We start from the raw sequence: 10,541 nt of genomic DNA, 5'->3' as shown, positions 1-10,541 counted from the left end.
GTCAAACACTCATCCTCGTCCACTGGACCATCCAGACCTTTTTCAACCTCCTCTGGACCAGCCAGACCCTCACCAACCTCCACTGGACCATCCAGACCCTCACCAACCTCCACTGGACCATCCAGACCTTTTTCAACCTCCTCTGGACCAGCCAGACCCTCAGCCTCCTCCTCTGGACCATTCAGACCATTTTCAACTTCCAATGGACCAGCCAAACTCTTTCTCTCTCCCTCTGGACCAGCCAAAGCCTCATCTTCATCCTCTGGACCAGCCAAAGCCTCATCTTCATCCTCAGGACCAGCCAAAGCCTCATCTTCATCCTCAGGACCAGCCAAAGCATCATCTTCATCCTCTGGACCAGCCAAAGCCTCATCCTTATCTTCTGGACCAGACTCTTCTGGACTAGCCAAACTCTTTCTCCCTCCCTCTGGACCAGCCAAAGCCTCATCCTCATCATCTGGACCAGCCAAAGCCTCATCCTCCTCCACTGTACCAGCTCCATCTTCTGGTCCAAATGTCTTAAAAAGAAAGAGTTTGCAGGACTTTGCTTACAACCCAGAAAAAAAGAAAAAATAAGTGATAATGGCCTTGATTTCACTTCTAATCTTCAGTTTAGCAGTTCAGTTCTTTAGCACTTTGAGCACTTGTTATTTATGCACTTTAAGCACTTGCTATTGTTTAGCAGTTTTTTTTGTACTTTATTTTTGTTATTATTGTCAATATTTGAAGTAAGTCCTTCAAATAAAAAAGTCCCCCCCAAAAAAAAGTTCAACTGTAATGAAAAATAACGTTGCTTATGAATGTTGGCAAGTAAAAAAGTATTTGTACTTTGTGATCAAGTGCCATTCTTGGCACATCACACAACGACGAAATGCGTCCTCTGCATTTTAACCCATATGTGATATATTAGCTATATTATTTAGCTTCATTCTTAAAATAATAATACTAATACCAATAATAATAATAACAAAACCAAATGTAGCCAGGTCTATAAAGCTACCATAAGGCTTTGAAGCTATTATAGAGCGTAATTTGTAAAGAGGGAGACATGAACCTTACAATAAGTTGTGTATACCAAAGTGGGCAGCTGTCTCTTTAAGACGTTCCTGAGTGCCGAAAGGTAGGGTGGGAGTTTTTTTTTTCCGGCGGGTTTTTCTAGACGGAGGAAGGCGGGTAAAGAGAGCGGAAAGAGGAGTGAACGGCAACTTAGGGAAATAAACGTATATATCTACATATATATATTTGTGTAGATGTCAACGTTTAGAGCACTGTTTATTTTTTTTGGCCTAAGCATACAATTGCAGCAATTAGTGGATAGAAAGATTTTGGTGCAAGTGCTCTCTTTTGGATATCCTGGTAGGTCAATTTACCTGTTTGAAAATATAGATATAGGGATCATTAGTGTGAAGGAAAAACAGTCAGGATATGAATGCGAACCTTTGCTGATTGTGTGGTTGATTATTTTCTTTACTAATGTATCATTTTTTGTAGTTGTATGTAAAATGCTAAAGCTACCTATAAGGCTACTTGCTAATTGATCGGAATACGTTGACTGTGATATGGTGTTATTCAGTTTAGCCACCCTGTTAGTACCATTGCAGGTTGAAATGTTTATAATGTGCATATATAAGTATATACATGTATATGTGTATATTAATGTTATTCAGGAAATCTGTGTATGGCCTAATGTGAATCTGAGATTGCGCTGTATGTTAATGGATGATGGAAAAAAATATAATTTTGTGTGATGTTTAAGTAAGACATCTAACTCTCTGTACTTTGTGTGCAGACTGTTTTTTTGGATTTGATTCCGTTCCGAATTCAGTATTTTTTCGGCCAAGGAAGATCGCTTGTTTCACAGAGTCGCTCCCTCTGCGTTGAACTGCGCAATGTAACAAGTTTTTTGCAACTGGAGATTTTTTTCTTTCCCAGCGCTTTGTGAAGAAATCCTCAAGTGTTGCAACGGCATCCACCTCCCCAATGGACACGGGGATCTCCAGCATGCTGCTGTTGCAGCAGAGGCAGGGTCCGAGTGGGCGGCAGTTTGGAAAAAGATTGCAGCCCTCGAAGACAAGGTTCCGGTCCGAGATTTCCATGCTTGCTGGTGCCCTGACTGACCCATATATATCCCGGAGTAGTTCGGAGACCACTGGGACTCCTTTTGTAGTCCCCACTTCAGCTCCAAGCTGTTTCCCGCCCCCTCCTCCTCCTCCTCCTCCTCCTCCACCGCCACCTCGTCCTCCTCCACCTGCTAGTATCCAGGGCCCCAAGCAGAGTCATCGTCAGGGAAGTGGCGCAGGACCCACCAAAGGCCCCAACATGGTGGATGTCCTGGCGGAGCTGCCCCGCATTAAACTGCACCCGGTGCTGAGATCGCCAGGTGGGACGCCAGTGCCAAGGAGGGGCTGACACAGGGGACGCCCATGGCCTCAAGAGGACATTACTTCCATCTTATCAAAGGCTCTGGCGGGTGTGGGCGGCCTCCTCTCTTGGGCCGCGGGCCGGGTGGTGCTTGGCTCTGCTGCGCCGTGGTGGGGCCCTGGCGGGCAGTCCGGGGGATCTTGGGACACTGGGGGCCTTCTAGGCGGATTGGGGGGTTCGGTTTGGGTTGGGCGGGGGGGCTCGCCGCCCGTCCTCCCTCTGCGGGCCTCCCTGTACGGGGGTTGGCGCCCCTTTAGTCCCTCGCGGGCTGCTTCCTGGGTTGGGCGGGTGGTTATCTCCGGGGCACATGGCCGTGGGCCCTTGTGCTGGGGGGGCGGCAGGGTGGCCTCGGTTGCCTGGTTTCTCCTGCCTTCGCCTTCGGCCTTGTGGGGGGGTGGGGTGCTGTCGCTTCCCCCGACGGCATCATATGCCAGCACATCCAATGACAAATCAGTTCACACCTACACTTACACATACATATAAGAATGGTTTAGCGATCAGTATCATTATTATTGTTACTTTTTAGCGTGTGTTATAGACATAGGAATTGAAATATACATGTATAAGGGTAGGATCACGTGTGTGTATGCTACATATATATATATATATATATATATATATATATATATATATATATATATATATATATATATATATATAATACCTATTTGTCACATTATTAATTATAATTATTATTACTGATGTTATAATGTTTGTTGTTTGATGTCCTTGTAATGAGTGTTATTTTACTTATGGTTGTTTGTATTCTGTATTCCCCTACACTTCATTTTCTCCGTCCAACCTACATTATTAGTTTTATTTTTCCTGTATACCTCTGTTTCCTTTTTTTTTTTTTCTTTTCTCTCCCCATGGTGATTAATGTCTGTTCTCGTTACGATTGTTGTTTCTGTATCCCCCGTTTTTTTTTTTTTTTTTGCTTTCCTCCACAGGACGGGTGAGTTCGGAGCAGCCACACTCTTTGCTCTTGAATTTAGTGTAAAATAAAGTTGTCCTCCGAAGAGGGGGGGTGGTGGTGGGGAATTTAAAAAAGAAAGAAAAAAGGAAAGGGAAAAGAGAAAAAAAAATAAAAAAAATCAAAGGCTCTGAAAAAGAAGTTCAGACACCAGATCCACTCTGATGAGTAGGAGAAGCGGTCCTCTGAGCCCTTAAACTTTTTATACTTATATCATTTTTATACTTAAGACTTATATACTTTATATACTTAAACTTTATATACTTATACTTTATGTACTTATACACTCACCAAAGGATTATTAGGAACACCATACTAATACGGTGTTTGACCCCCTTTCGCCTTCAGAACTGCCTTAATTCTACGTGGCATTGATTCAACAAGGTGCCGAAAGCATTCTTTAGAAATGTTGGCCCATATTGATAGGATAGCATCTTGCAGTTGATGGAGATTTGTGGGATGCACATCCAGGGCACGAAGCTCCCGTTCCACCACATCCCAAAGATGCTCTATTGGGTTGAGATCTGGTGACTGTGGGGGCCATTTAAGTACAGTGAACTCATTGTCATGTTCAAGAAACCAATTTGAAATGATTCGAGCTTTGTGACATGGTGCATTATCCTGCTGGAAGTAGCCATCAGAGGATGGGTACATGGTGGTCATAAAGGGATGGACATGGTCAGAAACAATGCTCAGGTAGGCCGTGGCATTTAAACGATGCCCAATTGGCACTAAGGGGCCTAAAGTGTACCAAGAAAACATCCCCCACACCATTACACCACCACCACCAGCCGGCACAGTGGTAACAAGGCATGATGGATCCATGTTCTCATTCTGTTTACTCTACCATTTGAATGTCTCAACAGAAATCGAGACTCATCAGACCAGGCAACATTTTTCCAGTCTTCAACTGTCCAATTTTGGTGAGCTTGTGCAAATTGTAGCCTCTTTTCCTATTTGTAGTGGAGATGAGTGGTACCCAGTGGGGTCTTCTGCTGTTGTAGCCCATCCGCCTCAAGGTTGTGCGTGTTGTGGCTTCACAAATGCTTTGCTGCATACCTCGGTTGTAACGAGTGGTTATTTCAGTCAAAGTTGCTCTTCTATCAGCTTGAATCAGTCGGCCCATTCTCCTCTGACCTCTAGCATCAACAAGGCATTTTCGCCCACGGGACTGCCGCATACTGGATGTTTTTCCCTTTTCACACCATTCTTTGTAAACCCTAGAAATGGTTGTGCGTGAAAATCCCAGTAACTGAGCAGATTGTGAAATGAGCAGATTGTGAAATACTCAGACCGGCCCGTCTGGCACCAACAACCATGCCACGCTCAAAATTGATTAAATCACCTTTCTTTCCCATTCTGACATTCAGTTTGGAGTTCAGGAGATTGTCTTGACCAGGACCACACCCCTAAATGCATTGAAACAACTGCCATGTGATTGGTTGATTAGATAATTGCATTAATGAGAAATTGAACAGGTGTTCCTAATAATCCTTTAGGTGAGTGTATACTTTATATGCTTATATTTATATACTTATACTTTGTGTACTGATTATATATACTTATTAATAAATAATATATTTTTATCACTATTATTTTTAAAAGAGTTGCTGATTTTGTAATACTGCTGCAGCATTCTCCACATGCTAATCACTGCCCCACATCGAATTGGCACTTTGATCAGCCATGAATCACTTCACTACCCCCTGTTGAATGTTGCATCGTATGTTGTTAGATATCTCGTAGTAGTATTGCAGTATTTATTTAAATTGAAAATGCTTAAAACAGATCAATTTCTCACAAACACATCTATTCATGAGTGATTTAAACGGCAAGGATGAAAATGATTAGGATTAGCTCTTGCCAAAATAGGGCTTGTAAACTTTTGTGGTACTCAGAATGAACCCAAACAACTATGACTCTATAATCCTCTATAATCACTCTCACTCTGTCACACTTGAATCAAACTCCAGGCCTCGCATGTAATGAGCAAAATTTTCTTCTTTATTCAGCAATCCAGCATAGTGTTCCAACCACACTCGGGGACAATGCGCAATGCACCCCGCACCCAGAAATCAGCAGGTTAATATACTATAAGACGAATTCCCCTATATGGACTTCTAAGTCCTGATTGGTTACCAAACATCTGCAAACCAGGTTTCGAACATACAACAAACATAATACGCCACCTCTATTGGTCTACTTCAAGGATGTTCAGTTTCCAATCCTCGTTAGGCCTAGGCCTCCTATGAGTCCCACACATAATCCTGTCTATCCAGCCTAGGAAGGAGGGCAAAAACCCTAAACATTAGGGAAATTCCACTCCCAACCCAGCAAAAAGGTGCAACCCCCCCTTTGGTGTCCATGGCTGGCATGGCTCACAATGTTATCAGTAAGGGAAACCCCAACCCTATATTACCTAAATAAAGACTTCAGCGTAAACATATACAACCCTTATGGGTACATAACTTGCTTGTGTGTTCAAATGCTACCATACAACAAACTGCGTCTAGCATAGTATAGCAGCTACATTTCAAGGCTTCCTGCAGGTCCCCTTTCTCCCCCCGGCGATGTTCCCTTCAGCCCAGTTCTCCAAGATCTGTGGCCTGCAAAGCTGGTTCCGTGCAGGTGGCTGTGAGGCAAGGACACACGGCACCATCCCCAAAACAACAAAACCTGAGACACAAGAACAATCCCACAATGCCTCCCAACCCTGGCCTACCATCACTTTAAATTTCCCTTCCACACTTTGAAGTAATGTTAAACATATACTACATAATCCTGAAAAGGAGTGGTCACTAAAATTAAACAGCTCGCAGATCTTCACAATGCAAGAAATGCAAAGATGGAGAAAGCGAAGAACAGTTCACAGCCGGCTGGGCACATTGTCATCATCAAAGATTTTAAGCATGTTTATTTATATAGCACAATTCGGGCACAAGGCAATTCAAAGTGCTTTACAAAGACAAGGATACAATCAAATTAAAATGTCAAAATCACATTTCAAAGATAAGTAAAAGAAATAATAATGAAAATAAATAATTTTATTAATCAATTACAATGAACACATAATAATAAGAAAAAGCCAAAATAAATAAATAGCTAACTGAAAAGACGTCACATTTTAATGACAGAAAATGACTGGTGCTGCACTAGGAAACTCTGACCATGCAACAATTCATCTAATTCCAGCATACAGACAAAATCTGAAAACTGCTAAACCTGTTGTTACTAGAGTGAAACACTGAACATGTGGAGCAGTAGAGCAATTAAAATCATGCTTTGACTCGACAGACTGGAATGTTTTCAAAACTGCTACTAACAGCGTGGATGAATACACGGACACTGTAACATGGCACATAAGCTTCTGCGAGGACTCTCGCATTCCCAAAAAGTCTGTTGTCAGCTATAATAACGACGAACCATGGTTTACAACTGAACTCAGGCAGCTTCCTAAAACAAAAGATGAAGCTTACAGGAGTGGTGACAAAAACCTGTTCAAATTCTACTGCGGGTTTGAAAAGCCACATTCGCGCATCATACAGCCCTCACCTTTTCAATGGCCTTCTTCACACCTGGGTACCTTCACACCTCGCCCACACTATACCCAGCTCACCCCCCCCCACGTCCAGCCACCTCCCCAGGAGAATCAACGACAGAGATGTAAACAAGATCTTCAGTAGCCAGAATACAAGGAAAGCTCCTGGTTCAGACTCTGTCTCCCCAGCCACTCTGAAGCACTGTGCAGATCAATAGTCACCTGTCTTCACAGATATTTTCAACCAGTCACTGAACCAGTCAGTGACTACAGACTGGTGGCTCTCACATCGGTGGTAATGAAGGCTTTTGAGAGACTTGTGCTGTCATACCTTAAAACCATCACAGACCTATCGCTTGACCCCAGGCTACAGTCTGCCTACAGAACCAACAGACCTGTGGACGATGCAGTTAACACTGGACTCCATTTCTTACTCCGACTTTTGGAGTGCCCTGAGACATATGTTAGGATTCTGTTTGTGGACTTTAGCTTTGCATTTAATACTATTCTATCGGAGCTAATGCGGAATGAACTCTCACAACTGTCCGTGCCTGATCCAAAATAACATGTTATAACCACGATGGCCCAGTTTTACGCTACAATCATTGAGTCCATCGTCACCTCCTCCATCACAGCCTGGTTTGGATCAGCCACTGAACGAGACAAGGCCAGACTGCAACACATCATCCACTCAGCAGAGCGAATAATCGGCAGTAACCTGCTTACCCTCCAGACACTTTACATCACCAGAACCAGGAAACGGGCATACAAAATCTTTGAGGACCCATCTCACCCTGCTCACCACATCTTTCAAGCCTTACCCTCCAGGAGAAGACTCATGGCAATCAGAACCAAGACCACAAGACACGCCAAGAGCTTCTCCCCTCAGGTAGTCTCTCTCATTAACCAAACCAGTCTCTGAATGGACGTTCAATTAATCGTCAGCTGCAGTGAAATATCCACCAGCATAACCAGTGAACAACTGATAAACTACCTCTATGATTATATTCTGCACTCTTGCACATTATGCACACATACTGCAAACTCTGTATACATATTGCACTCTTGCACATATAGTTGACTTGGCTGCTACTTAATAACGGCACCATTTAAGAGCCCTTTAAATTATTATACCATTTATATAGTTTATATTCATACTACAATGATTACTATGTACACACACATATATAAATATCATAATACCATCATTACTACCATTAATAAACTTAATTATCATATAATTATCATATTACCCAATTGCCAGTCTATTGTTTATTACCTTTCTGCATATGTCTTTGCTAAATGTGGGTAACTCTCGCCAGTGTGGGGAAGCAATAAAAAAGGCCAACAGAATGTTGGGTTATATCTCTAGGTGTGTGGAGTTTAAGTCAAGGGAGGTGATGATACACTTATATAATTCCTTGGTAAGACACCACCTAGAATACTGTGTGCAGGTTTGGTCACCATACCTCAAGAAGGACATTGCTGCCTTAGAAAAGGTGCAACGAAGAGCTACGAGAATGATTCCTGGTCTTAGAGGAATGTCTTATGAGGAGAGGTTAGCGGAACTCAATCTGTTTAGCCTTGAGCAAAGGAGACTAAGGGGGGATATGATTCAGGTCTATAAGATTCTAACGGGTCTGGATGCTCTTCAGCCAAATGACTATTTCAATATTAGTCTAAATACTAGAACTTGTGGCCATAAGTGGAAATTAGCGGGAGAAAAATTTGAGGAAGCACTTCTTTACACAGCGTGTAGTTAGAGTATGGAATAGTCTTCCTGCTAGTGTAGCGGAAGCTAAAACCCTGGGTTCCTTTAAATCAGAGCTAGATAAAATTTTAACAACTCTGAGCTATTAGTTAAGTTCTCCCCAAACGAGCTTGATGGGCCGAATGGCCTCCTCTCGTTTGTAAATTTCTTATGTTCTTATGTTCTTTGTAATGTCATGTAAAAGCACCACCAAGGCAAATTCCTTGTATGGAAACATATCTGGATTCCGATTCTACATCCTTCATCAGTACTAGAAAACTTCCATCCAGCGTTGCATTTCTCTTTGACGCTGTCGCTTTTGAAACACTTTTCTGTGATCTAGCTCTTGTTTTGGTCGCCGACTATCATCCAACAAAAGGTTCATTTCAGCTCTCCTAATCTGACATAAACCACACTCACAAACACTTTTGGGTTACTGTGTCACCGGGAAGGGATGGACTCCAGTCGGGATGGGTTTCCAGCATTTCCTATCCTGGCTGTTCTCTTTAGGGACAAACACAGGAATGGAGTCTAGTGATCACACCGGAACTTGACTTACCTGAACGGAGATGTATGGAGCAGACTCTCATATGCGCAGGGATGCTCTGGAATGCAAGGTCTTTACGCCCCACCGCTATAAGCTACGCCATCCGACGCCATTTCGTCAACTCTTCCACTTTTGCTCTTGTCTTTTCCAATCCAGAAAAGAGAAGAAACGTATACCGGTCCTGAAGACCGAAGAGAGACCCGAGTCGATATGGGGCTGCCGCTTAGCGGGTCGCCGTTAGCCGGGCCTCCGTGACGCCCCCGCGCAGAGTAGAATGCCCAGGGGCGTCGCAGCCACCGGCGTCCTCCCTGTCCTCCTGTCCTCTCAAAAAACAGCAATCATTTAAACAAACATGAGGGAAAATTCAAAAGGCAAAGATGAAGTCATGCCTTACCTCAGCACAGCTGCCCACCGCACAAACGACAGCGTGTCACCTTACTTTAAAAAAAAAGAAAAATTGGGGCCGCGCACGGACAGGGCCCCTCCCTCACACCACATGCGGCTAATTAGTTGGCCATCCAGAGGCACTCAGTCTATTAGTCACCCATTCAGTCAGTCAGTTCTGCCTTTCAACAACAGGGGGCAGTAGAGGTGCACCGTTCCCGGAAGCACTGCAATACCGGGTCGATGCCTGGAGCAGATGGGGCAAGCCCCACTTCCGGCTCCCTGTTCCAAAAATCCGTTTAATATGTGGTCCCCTCCATGGGGGACGTATCAAAATAACCTTTTCATACCAAAACAAAATGTAAATCAGCTCAAATACATGAATAATAAATATTATGCTTGTACTACTTACATTAACACATAATCACAATCTATAAGGCTGAAACATTCCCACACTATGCAAATCATGCCAACACAGTACAATAAGACTTTCAAAGATAATATTAAACAAACACCCACAGAGTGTTCCAAAGTGCATTTTGCAATGTCTATACTTTGAATGTCAAATTACAAACTTCACATAAATCTAAAGTACACTAAGATTAAGATGAGTTTGTTACCAAACCAAATATATAAGAAATAATTTATTTGCCAGGAATTAAGTTTATGATATTGAATGAAATGTGTGAGCATGCCCCAGTTAGTGAAAGTGTGTCCCCTACCCCAAGACTCCAGAGGGTTAAAAAGGAACACATCCGCAGACTTCCAAGCTCTGCACTAGGGCTGAACGATATTCTGTTTTGACATCGACATCGCGATGTGCGCGTGAGCGATAGTCACATCGCCGGAACATACGATGTGAAGGGTAGAAGCCCATTGTGTATTAAGAGAACGGTAGCACACAGTAAACACGAGTTTGTTGTATGGC

At 43.2% G+C, this 10,541-nt stretch overlaps 1 pseudogene; it reads right to left on the bottom strand.

Annotated features, from left to right (window-relative positions):
• Positions 1 to 9,815: 9,815 nt before the first annotated feature.
• On the bottom strand, positions 9,816 to 10,048 carry LOC140586403 (U2 spliceosomal RNA; annotated as a pseudogene).
• Positions 10,049 to 10,541: the final 493 nt, after the last annotated feature.

The sequence above is a fragment of the Paramormyrops kingsleyae genome, unplaced genomic scaffold (assembly GCF_048594095.1).
Source record: "Paramormyrops kingsleyae isolate MSU_618 unplaced genomic scaffold, PKINGS_0.4 ups52, whole genome shotgun sequence".
Classification (NCBI taxonomy): Eukaryota; Metazoa; Chordata; class Actinopteri; order Osteoglossiformes; family Mormyridae; genus Paramormyrops; species Paramormyrops kingsleyae.
This window is presented reverse-complemented; position numbering and strand designations above follow the sequence as displayed.